Source organism: Meriones unguiculatus, chromosome 8, assembly GCF_030254825.1.
Source record: "Meriones unguiculatus strain TT.TT164.6M chromosome 8, Bangor_MerUng_6.1, whole genome shotgun sequence".
Lineage (NCBI taxonomy): Eukaryota > Metazoa > Chordata > Mammalia > Rodentia > Muridae > Meriones > Meriones unguiculatus.
This window is the reverse complement of record NC_083356.1, coordinates 17,897,398-17,909,233: the sequence shown is the minus strand read 5'-3', so window position 1 is coordinate 17,909,233 and position 11,836 is coordinate 17,897,398.

The following is an 11,836-nucleotide window of genomic DNA, read 5'->3' as shown; positions in this document are numbered from 1 at the left end:
TTTTAATCCCAGCGCTCAAGAGGCAGAGGCAGATAGATCTCTTGAGTTTGAGGCCAGCCTGATCTACAGAGCAAGTTCCAGGACAGCTAGAGCTACACAGAGAAACCTTGTCCCAACAAACCAAAAACAAAATTAGTGTATATGTTTTGGAGATAAAGCTTCCTCTGAAGTCTTTGAAAACAGGATGTGTCTGGAGCCTCTGCTCCAGGTGTCTGCTGCCTCTGCCTCCCCACAGTGGTCTCATTCCACATCAGCTCCTGTCCTCTCTGTGGCCTTTTGTTTATGCCTTAAATGACTTTGAAGCTTGGGGACACATTACCCCTCTGCCAGGCTCCTAGGGCTCTGAGGACTTTTCTCCCCTTAACACTTTCAGTGGGAACTGGTGTTTGTCAAGAATAAAGTTGTTCCTTTCAGTGGTTGGAAATGTCAGTTTGCAATTTCTCATTTAGCAAAAGAAGGAACCCACTTAGGACCCCAATGTCTTCTGTAAAAGAATTGGGAGCTGCGGAAACTGTGACACAGATTTGGCAGACCCCGTGACCCTTGAGAACCCAGAGAAGACTCTTGTGAGAGTCTGGTTTTAATCAAGGCTAGGCCGCCCCAGAAGCTGCCTCTGGCTGCTTAATGAAAGCAGCCTGCTGTCTCCAGCGTGGCCCCAACCTGTTTGATTTGCAGGCTACCCTGCAGGCTGCTCTTGGGTGAAGGGAGGTGGGCCTAGCTGGAAGCCAGGGGCCCAGGGTAGAAAGGTGAATTCTGTCCCTTCTCAGAGGGGTGTGGTGGGCAGACCAGAACCAACCTCCAGAGAGTCTCAGAAGGCTTTTGGGAGCTGGGCTAGCAAGCTAAGCAGGGCAGGCAGCTCAAGTCAGCCTTGGCCCAGATTCTTTTCAGTTTAATGCTTCATTTCTCCTCAGCATGCGGAAGGATCTAGGCAGGGACAGAGTTTGAGATGTGTTTAATTAACCTTTGCTCCACTCTGTAAAGGATCAGCCTCATAGCCAGCTTGCCTGTTCCCACAAGGATACACTGAATGCCTTGCTCTGGAGTATACTGGGTCTGTGTGTCCCGAGGCTGATTTTCCTGAACCTTATCTTAATACTGAGGAAAGAGCCTGTGGTGATGGTGCCCATCCCCATAGTGTCTGGGCCAAGGCCACTCAGGATCTGCCGGCTTCACTCTTAGCTTTCTGTCCTGAGCTTGCCTTTTTTCTGATTTCCATGGAAAGCCCTTTTTAAGGCTCTGGTCCCCCAAGCATGATTCTCTGTCATTGCAGAGTGGTCATTGCAGGAACAGGGGTTCCTGAGTGATCCCAATCTTTCAATCCTGATATGTCACAATTGCCCAAAATAAAAAGATGCCATTAATACCATTGCAGATTGTGTCATGAAGCTCTTTGGGGACTGGGAGGCTAGTCTCTGTGCGATAGATACAAATGCCTCAATCCAATTCCACTTGAAAGCTCACATTACTGTTAGCACCAAATGCAGTCATTTGCTTTTTGATGCTCACTGCTCCTGTTTCAAGGAAATGTCTGCCAGATCCCCAGGTCCCGGTAATCCCAGTGCTAGTTGCCTTTCCAGGAAAGAGCCAGTAGGGCATCCTGACACTGGGGTGTCCCGACATTGGGTCCCTAGCAAGCAGGCAAGGGCTTGGTTTCCCCTAAACACGGGTGTGAAAGGACAGAGACTTAGGAAACTAGGTGTGTGTGCATGGGGAGGGGGTATTCTTCTGTCCTGTGTGTGTTCTGAATGAATGAGGACTGGGGCCAGGGTCTCCTCTATTGAGTGACTCCTAAATACTGATCACTTGCCTTAGGCCACCCCCCCCAAAAAAAAATAACAAAAACAGTAACATCTGGGAAATATCTCAAAAGTTTCAACCTCACAGGCCTCCTGAAAGAGTCCAGTCAGTTATCACGATGTATTGTTCTGTGTTTTGGTATTTGAGACGGTATCTCACTGTGAAGACCAGGCTGAATGTGCGCTTCCTGCCTCCATCTCTCGGGTACTGGAATTATAGGCACCGTCCCAAGACCAGGCTGTGGGAGTGCCAGGTAGATCAGTTATTTGCAGTAGAGTGATTGTCAGTGTTCATAGCACAGGAGGCTTGCTGAGAGCTAAACCGTGAATTAGAAGTCTCCTTTCCCAGCCAAGTGTAGTGGCACAAACCTCCCGGCTCTCAGGAGGCATAGATAGAGGCAGGGGGATCTCTGTGAATTCACGGCCAGCCTGGTCTACATAGTGAGACCTGTCTCAAAAAAAATCAATCAATTAATAATAACCCTTCCTTTTCTAGCTTGTAGGAGACCCTGAGTTTAATTCCCAGCACCACAACAGAGCAAAAAGCCTTTTATTATACATTGTCTTTATCTTCCAGTCCTATGCAATAGGGTGGGGGTAGGTATGTTCATAGCAAGAAAGAGCTTTGGGGGGAGGGCGGGCAGGAGGTGTGGCAGCCGGTGGGAGCAGAGATGCCACAGCAGCAGGTTGCAGAGACACAGGGTGTTGAAGCAGACATGTGAGCGGGACTGGGGTGGGAGTAGAAGGTACTAGAGCAACAGGCCTCTCCTACTCTGATGAGCCCCGAAGGCTGAAAATTTGCCCTTTGACTTTGAGTTAAGCATTGGCATGTTGTTACATTTCCAGCACAGATTGCTGTTGGGGAAGGAGCCATGGGAGGCTGCCTCAGCACTGCCTTCTTCGGGTGGAAGCTGTGGTCAGAGGAGCCATGCTTCGCCTGGGAGAGGATCGAGGCTAACGGTAATCACTGACAGCTTGTCTCAGCGCCAGAGTGTGGCTTCAGACGTGGCAGTTTCCCTGACAAGTAAATTGCAGGGTTCCTCGCCAAATCATTAGATAACTTTTAAGAACAAAGAGCGCGCGGGCAAAAGGAGATGCTGCATCATCTTGCTAGAAAAATAAATAGCAATCGCCTTTGAAAAGAAAGTACATTCAATGAATTTGACCCACTGAGAAAATTACAGCCTCTTTTCCCTGCCCTGCTTCGATCCATCAGTCCTAATGGAGGAAGCCTTCCTGTGTTTGTCACGGAGGAGAGGGGCTGGTCAATTAAAGTAGTCTGCATCGTCGAGTAGAGATAATAGCAGGCCTGGACCCATCCATCACCGTGGACTGGAAAGTGACCTCCCTATATTGAGTCAGAGCCCTGAAAGCAATCTCTGCTGCTCATTATCATAGCCAGAAATTACTGCTCTGAACCTGATTTCCCTGAAATACCAAGCCAGCAGAGCGACTGCCGGACATATTAGAACACAATGAAATGACACTGTGGCCTTAATATCAGACTTGGGAGTGAAAATAGATGTGTTGCCTAACGGAGGAGAAGTGAAACCAAACAGGGCAGGATTTCCTGTGACATGACACCTGCCTGGTTGAGTTGACTGTGATTGCCACCTGATTTTAAGGCCGAGACATTAGTCCACGCTTTTAGCAGACAGTTTTCAAAACCACACCAGAGCTGTGCCATCTTGAATTTGACCCTTCCTGCCGATTTCCATAGTCCTCAGCCAGGACCCTCAGTGTTTTCCTGCCTGTCTGCAAAAGCTCCCTTACAGTTCTTCCGGGGCAGGAAATGGAAACCATGTGGAAGGGGAGGATCAGGGGTTTGGGCACCAGAGCTACTGAGTCTGGGCGCCCTCTGCTTGTTAACACTTCCATCCACGCCAGACACTGGCCAAGTGTGGGGTGTGCATGTGGCTTCCATAATTCAGAGCAGAGGGGACTCCTGTGGCACAAAGGCCCTGTGCACATCGTTGCTTACCCCAGTTTCCTTTCCTGCAGACACTCCTAATGAGGCAGTTGGGGTGCCTGCCATAAAGAAGCCATGCACCCAAGCCCCAGCTCTGAAAAGAGTTAATTTACATTTATAATCCTGAGAATGTTAGAATGTTTGTATTTACTGAAGACCACAGTTTATTCTGATTTCCTTAGGGTTTTTTGTTTTCTTATTTTAAGGAGGAGTGTGTGTGTGTGTGTGTGTGTGTGTGTGTGTGTTTAAGACAAGGTCTCATGCAACTCAGGCTGGTCTCCAACTCACTATGTAGCTAAGGAGGCCTTGAAGTTGAGGTTTTAACCCTTCAGCCCCACCACCCCCCTCCCGCCACCAGAGTGCTGGGGTTAGAGGTGTGCACCACAACTCCTGGACTACTTGGTGCTGCGGGTCAAACACAGGGCTGCATGCATGCTAGAAAAAAGGATTCCTAACAACTGAGCTACACCCCCAGCTTTCATTAATGAAGACACTGAACACTGCCAGCAATTTCCCCACCAGCCTGCCATCTTACTGCCCAGTGTGTGCAAAGGAATTGATAGCCAGAGAACTCCCAACTATCCCAGGGGCTTCAGATAAGCATGGCAAGATCTGCTATACCACTAACTGCAATTGCCACCCATTCATCTATCCATCCATCCATCCATCCATCCTTCATCCATCTGTCTGTCCATCCATCTCTCCATTATCCATCATCATCCTCCCACCTGTTTATCCATCTATCATCCTTTCATCCATCTATCACCCATCTATTTTTCATCTGTCATTCATCTGCCATCCATTGTCCATCCATCCATCTGTTTATTTTCCATTCATCATTCATCCATCATCCCTTGGTCATCCATCCATCTATCCATCATCCATTTGTTACCCATCCATCATCCATCCATCCATCCATCTATCCATCCACTCATTTATCATTCATCCATCATCTATCCATCATCCATCCATTTGCCTGGACCCAGTCCTTCACCTCATCTCAATGGTCCTGAACTTCTGCAGCTTGATCCTTTGACCCCACAGCAGTTCTGAGCACAGCCAGCAGTTCTCCATCCTGGTTATTAGTATCTTACCTGCCCCATTCAAGGCCCTGTGCATCAGCAGCAGCTCACCCTCCAGACTCCTTTAACCCTTTGTTGTCATTCTGTCACACGTGTACATGACTGTAGTGTGTAATGCGCGTTCTGCAGCATTACTAGCTGAGATTCTGCCCGTGGCCAGCTGTTGAGGACAGTTGGGACTAGTTGGCAAATTGCTACTGGTGTAGCTGTTGAATTTATTGTTATTCAATAAAATCTGAGGTGGAGAAAGATACTTATCTGTCTGTTTCTGACATCTAGGATTTATGGGCTGTGCCACCAAGACTGGATTAAAAGCATGCTTCTGCCCTGAGGCTGTTTGGATCTAAGGACGTGGACCCTGAATGATGCCTGTGCCTTCTCCCTTCCTCCCTAACCCTCTTTGCTGACACACTAGTAGGCACTTCTCAGAGTTCACTCAGCAGCCTTCCATCTGCGGGTCTTAAATACTGGCTTTTAAAATTTTTCTTTTTAGAACTTTTTATGTGTCTGTATGTGTGTGCAGGTACCTTCAGGAGGCGAGAAGTAGAAGTCAGATTCCCTAGAGCTGCATCTACAGGTAGCTGTGAACTTGACATGGGCCTGGGTACCAAACTTGAGTCCTCTGGAAGAGCAGCAAGTACTGTTAACCACTGAGCCATCTCTCCAGCCCTCACCTCCAGACCTATAGTCCACACTCACTGGACAACAGCCCAGGCCACCCCCACTTTCCACCTCTCTTTCCCGTCATGTAGCAGTTTGTCCTTCTGTGACAACCTTTTTGTTCTTGTTTTTAAAAACTTGCTGGGCGGTGGCGGTGCATGCCTGTAATCCTAGCACTCAGGAAGCAGAGGCAGGTGTGAGTTCCAGGTCAGCCAGGGCTCCACAGTGAAACTCTGTCTCAAAAAAAAACACAACAGCACCAGAACTGAGCCCAACTCAGTGGTTAAGAGCACTGGCTAGATTGAGTGGTAACAAAACCCTTAAACCTAGTACTTGGGAGCCAGAGGCAAGTGGGGTTCAAGGCCAGCCGGTCTACAGAGCAAGTTCCAGAAAATAGCCAGGGCTGTACAGAGAAACCCTGTCTTGAACACCACCCTCTTCCAAAAAAAAAGAGAGCGCTAGCTATTTTTTCAGAGGACCTCAGTTTGATTCCTAGTACCCACATGACAGCTTACAAGAACCCACAACTCCAGTCCCCAGGGATCTGATGCCCAATTCTGGCTTCGGTGAGCACTGCAGGCACGTGGTACACATGTATTTGGACAAACACACACACACATACTTGGTTTTTGGTTTGGGTTTTGGTTTTTCAGATGGGGTCTCACTTAGCCTTGGCTGTCTTAGACTCACTATGTTGACCAGGCTGGCCTCAAACTCACAGAGCTCCGCCTGCCTCTGCCTCTGCCTCTGCCTCTGCCTCTGCCTCTGCCTCTGCCTCTGCCTCTGCCTCTGCCTCTGCCTCTGCCTCTGCCTCTGCCTCTGCCTCTGCCTCTGCCTCTGCCTCTGCCTCTGCCTCTGCCTCTGCCTCTGCCTCTGCCTCTGTGAATGCGGGATTACAGGTGTGTGCCACCATGCCCAGCTACATATTTGGTTTCTTAAGTCTGGGTTTCTCTGTGTAGCCCTGGCTGTCTTGGAACTCACAGACCAGGTTGGGCTCAAACTCAGAGATCCACCAGCCTCTGCCACCTTGAGTGCTGGCATATGATTTTTTTTTTTAATCTTAAAAAAAAAAAAAAAAAAAAGAGACTGAGCCCAAGCCATACAGCAATGGGTCAGAATCTCTTGAGCTTAAGATGTGGGTGCCACATCTGATTTGTCCTTGGGGTGTTTGGGTCAGCTGGGCTTCAGAGACAGCGTTTACAGTTTACATCCCTATAGTCACTGAGGCATAAAGCTCTGAGCAGCACTCTTTCCTTGGCGCTCTTCCTCCAGGCCATAGAGAACTAGAACCTTCTGTCACAAGGTGCTTTGGGCTATGGCACACTTGGGTCATCTTCAACCGCACAACAGGGATGATACCACTGAGGTTTGCATGGTCTGCTGCTCTAGAGCCACCCTGTCCAGCGTTCCTTGAAGAAAATACTAAGCCCCATATGGTAAGCTCTAGATGATAAATATTCAAAACTCACTGATGTTTGGATAGTCTTTCCAGACCTTGAGTTTTGCTGATTGCCTTGTGAATCTGAAATGTTGTCAGTACTGGGAGAATTCCCGGCACCAAGTTGAGCTGTGTCACACTCTTCTGATTCAAGAATGTCACCCGCTCACAGCTGCTCTGGTCTCTGCTAATGGTCCACTGGTGTGTGTGTGTGTGTGTGTGTGTGTGTGTGTGTGTTTGTGTGTGTGCGTGCTTGTGCATGGCCATGTGGAGGAGAAGCTGACTCGTGTCGGGCTGTGCTTTTAGCTGTGGTCGCGTTGTGCTTGTCAGTATTCATTTTCTCAATCAAGACATATTCTAATTGGTTTTGAAATCAGGCCTGTTTACTCTTCATAAATGTGTTCCTTCGATTTTTTTTCATCAGCAGATGAAAAGAGCTCAAAGCAGCTGTGTCACGTAGACAAGCTGTTCCAAGGTTAAGGGTAGAGCTTTGAGACCCAGGGAGAGCCCAGTATGCAGAGCCCCCTGAACCACACCCCTAGCAGCCCCTCCAGAAGTCAGGCTCCCCTCAAGATACACATATGTCTACACAAAGCCTGTTACAGGCTGGAGAGGTGGCTCTGCAGTCAGGAGTACCTGCTGCTCTGTCAGAGGACCTGGCTTTGATCTCCAGCACCCACATTAGCGATTTATAACCACCAGTAACTCTCCATCCAGGGACTGAATGCCCTCTGCTCACCTCTGAGGACATCTCAGACGCACATGCACACATTCAGACAATACACCCTTATCCAGAAACAAATCTTTAAAACATCATCATTGTTATTGGGGCTGTGCATACGCTGCAGTCAGCCTGTAGAGGCTAAAGGGTAATAACTTCTCTGGGTTCTGGGGGTCACCCATTACCTGCTGAGCAATCTTCATATATATATGAATACACACACACACACACACATATATTTTGAACAAACATAGATGTAAGGTTTATGCAAACAAACACATAAGTTCTTTAGTTGAAACTTACTTTTCTTGCTGTCACAGTGAACTCCACAGCAAGCCCTGTCTCCATGTGTCTCTTTTCCCTCCCCCTTTCCTCCCTCTTGTGTTCTCTCCCCCTCCTTCTTCCCCCTACCTCCCTTCCTCTCCCCCCTCTCTCTCCCTTTCTCCTCTCTTCCTCCCATCCTCCCTCCCTCTCCCTCTCTCTCTCTGAGTGTGTGTGTGTGTGTGTGTGTCTGTCTGTCTGTCTCTCAACAGGGTCTCATTCTGTAGCTCCAGCTGGCCTGGAGCCCATGGTGATTCTTATATCTCCGAGTGCTGGTATAAGGTGAGGCACAGTCATTCTCAGCTCCCACGTAGCAGGTCCTGTTGGAGCTGGGCACTGCTGGAGTCACTTCTAAAGCTTGCAAGGCATTCCTTGAGCCCCAGGGGCTGGGTAGACCATCACAGATGGACCTCTGCCCTGCTGTCCACTGCCTTCAGGGCTTCAGCAGCAGACAGGTACTCCTGAGGACACCGGCCTTGTCCACGGAGCAGCTCCAGGGTTCTTAGCCTGTGCAGTGTGAGACAGCCACTGTGGGACGACCTAGCTTGTACCATGTAAGCCAATCTTGTGGCTCCCCTTTCCATGGCACCTATAGAGAACCCTGACCAACATGCCAGGCAAGGGCTGGGCTGAGTTTTGGACAGCCTCTTCTATATGTCCATGAGGTGAATCAGGAACTGAGGCTCTTCTGGGCTCATCTTTCCCCAGGTCAGCCCTGCCTGTTACGAGTTCCTGTTTCTTTTGTTGTTTGTTTGTTTTGTTTTGTTTTTTGAGCTAAGGGTTTCTCTGTGTGGCCCTGGCTGTCCTGTAACAGTTCACTTTGTAGACCAGGCTGGCCTCGAACTCAGAGATCCACCTGCCTCTGCCCTCTGTGTTCTGAGATTAAAGATAGGCACCACCACCACCACCGAGCCCACAGGCTCCTATTTCTAACCTTAGGGAGACAAACACATGGAAAGCTTCTGTGACTTGGGAAACTGGAACAGACCCCTTTTCTGTCTTCATGAGTAGTTTCTCTGTGTACAGCCCTGTGTATGCTCATCCGCGTATGCAGCCATGACTGTGTGCAGGCTTCACACCCATCCTTGTGAAGATGAATGTTGTACCAGCCTGCCCTAGTTGGCCCTGCCCTAGACCACACTCTCCTCTGACCCTCAGTGATGGCTTCCCAGGGTGCTTGGGTCACCTGATCTCCAGCAGCCCTGAGTAAGATCACACCCCAAAACTCACCATCCCTCAATTCTTTCACAACCATCATCCTTCCTTCTCCCAAAACACTGTTAGGTGAGAGGGGAGAGCAGAGCTTTTTATTTGCAGACAAGTGATATGCACGTGGCAGGTGAAGGAAAAAACAAAACAAAACCCCAACCTCAGACCAAGATGGCAGCATTTAACAGGCCTAGCATTTGTCTCTTTTTTTTCACTTTCTTTATCAGTGGAGGGTAAGGGAGGCACATTTAAAGCAGCTTGCTCATCTATCCTCTAAAAGCCAGGGGATGTCTCTTCAGGGATTGCCAAGGAAGACTAGGTGCCAAGTTATTCACTCATTGCTCATCTATAAAATATTTAGGAGCACGAAATGCATTTGTGGCTTCATTTGCCCAGTTTGCAAAAGGAAAACTCAGAGGGCTTCCTGCTAAATGCAAATGCGTGCCGTCTCCGTGCGCTATGGATGACAGGCTGTTGGTGAGAAGCCCCCCCCCACCATGGCTCACTCATCGTGGGGGAGAGTGTTGAGGCGGTCTCAAGATTCCAGGCTGTCTTGTCTGTCTTCTCATGCTCTTAGCCTTTACAGTGAAAATTGCAGATGACTCTCCTGCCAAATCACTGAATTAGCAGACTGATTAAATAACTAACGCGGCTCTGAACGCTAGTTTAGAGGCGCTGATTACAGGAGGCTCTGGTAACACCGCCCCAAAGTGCAGTAAGATTGCTTCCACAGCATAACCTGGGGAAATCGAGCATTTTCTCCATCAGCAAATCCATTAGCTCTGCCCGACCCTTCTCGACACACTTCTAGCACTCCCAAAATTGCTTAGAGGTTTGGAGGTGAGCAGTGTGAGCGACCCAGGGGCTCAGATTCCCCCTCTTTTTTTTTTTTTTTTTTTTAAATAGCAACTGTTTAGTCATAGGAAAAGAAAACAAGATGAACTTTGCAGGTTTTAAAAACTCTTAAAGCATGTATAGTGTTATAGGGTGTGACAGTTTGGATGTGAAATCTCCCCCCAGGCTCATGTATTTACGTTCTTGGTCCCCAGTTGGAGGCCTTACTTGGGGAGTCGTGGAACCTTGAGAAGTAGGGTCTAGCTGGTGGAGATGGCTCCCTGGGGTGGGTTTGTATGAATTTCCAGGTCTGGTCTGTCTGGCTTCCTGTTTTCTAGTTGGCTTCAGTGACGTGATCCTGTGCTTTCTCTGACATGGACAGGACACCCACCCTGCCATCATAGACTGAAATCCCCTGGGGAGATGAGCCTTAATAAAACTTCTTCCCATGGTTCTGGAGAGATGGCTCAGCAGTTCAGAGCACTGTTCTTCCAGAGGTCCTGAGTTCAATTCCCCACAACCACATGGTGCCTCACAACCATCTATCATGAGATCTGATGACCTCTTTGGCATGTAGGTATACATGCAAATAGAGCACTCATCTATATAAAATGCACAAATAAATAAGTAAATAAATAAATCTTGCTCTTTTAAACTTTCTGTTGGGGATTTTGTTGCAGCAATGAGGAAAGTGCATGATTGGACATGTCAGTAAGCAAAGAGAGCCCAAATGTGAGGGCACCGAACCGCAGCAACACTGAGCTGTCACTCAGGGGTGAAGAAGTTTGGGCACAGCCAGTAGGGTTATCTGGCCTAGGGATGTCACTCAGGAACTGTTTTTAGCAAGGTGTTATGGAGGTTAGTTTAAGTGTGTGCAAATGTCAACTCAGTGGAGCATACGTGGGTGATGTCTCCTTTGAGTGTATACGCCTGTGAGATTCTCTCCTGGGCTGGGCTGGGGAATGTGTGATCAGCAGAGCTCAGTGGTGCCTGCACACACACCCCCCACCCAGTAACCCCTGAACCGCATTAGCTGAGAAAGGAGACGGTCTTAAGTGAGGGAGCTCATACAGGCGGAGCTCTTTTGTGTATACCTGGCTTACTGTCAGCTGTCGTGATTCAGATGCAGCCTTAATGGAGGAAGTATGGTTCCACCTCTGTGGACTCTAACCCTTTGGAACTGTAAGCCTAAAATAAGCTCTTTTGTAAGTTGTCTTGGTCATGGTGTTTTATCACAGTAATAATATCTATTGTATGCTCTCACTGAGCCCCAGCCCCAGCCCAATCATGGTATATTTGTTCAGTACAATTGCATTCGAGGCAAACACTGTCTCCCTCTCCTCTCTGTCTGATTTGCTTATGCTGAAGTTCAGAGTCAGGTGAGAGGGGCTGATGCTTGAAACGCTACCACCCTGGGATTCCTGGTCTTACAGCATAGCGCTCTTCCGGCCCCAGAGAGACCACACCAGACCCTGGACCATCCTGTGTGCATTGCCCAGGGGAAGGTGGCAGGAATGTAGGTAATTTGAAGTTTGGCAGAGACCACATAGTGTGGAGTCCAGGGCAGGGCCTGGGGCCCCTGCAGTAAGAGCTCTTAAACTGTGTGTTCCTGTCCTTCACTCAGCTAATAGGGAGCCGGCCTCTCAGGAAACCACAGATCAAAAGCCAGTGAAGTGGCTTCTATGACAGGAGCAGCTGTGCCTAACCTGATTTTCCTAATTATCCTCTGAATGGGATGCGTCCTCTGAGCCACGCAGGCTGTGTGTGCTGCATAGTAAGAGGCAGAAGATCGTGTCTGCAGAGACG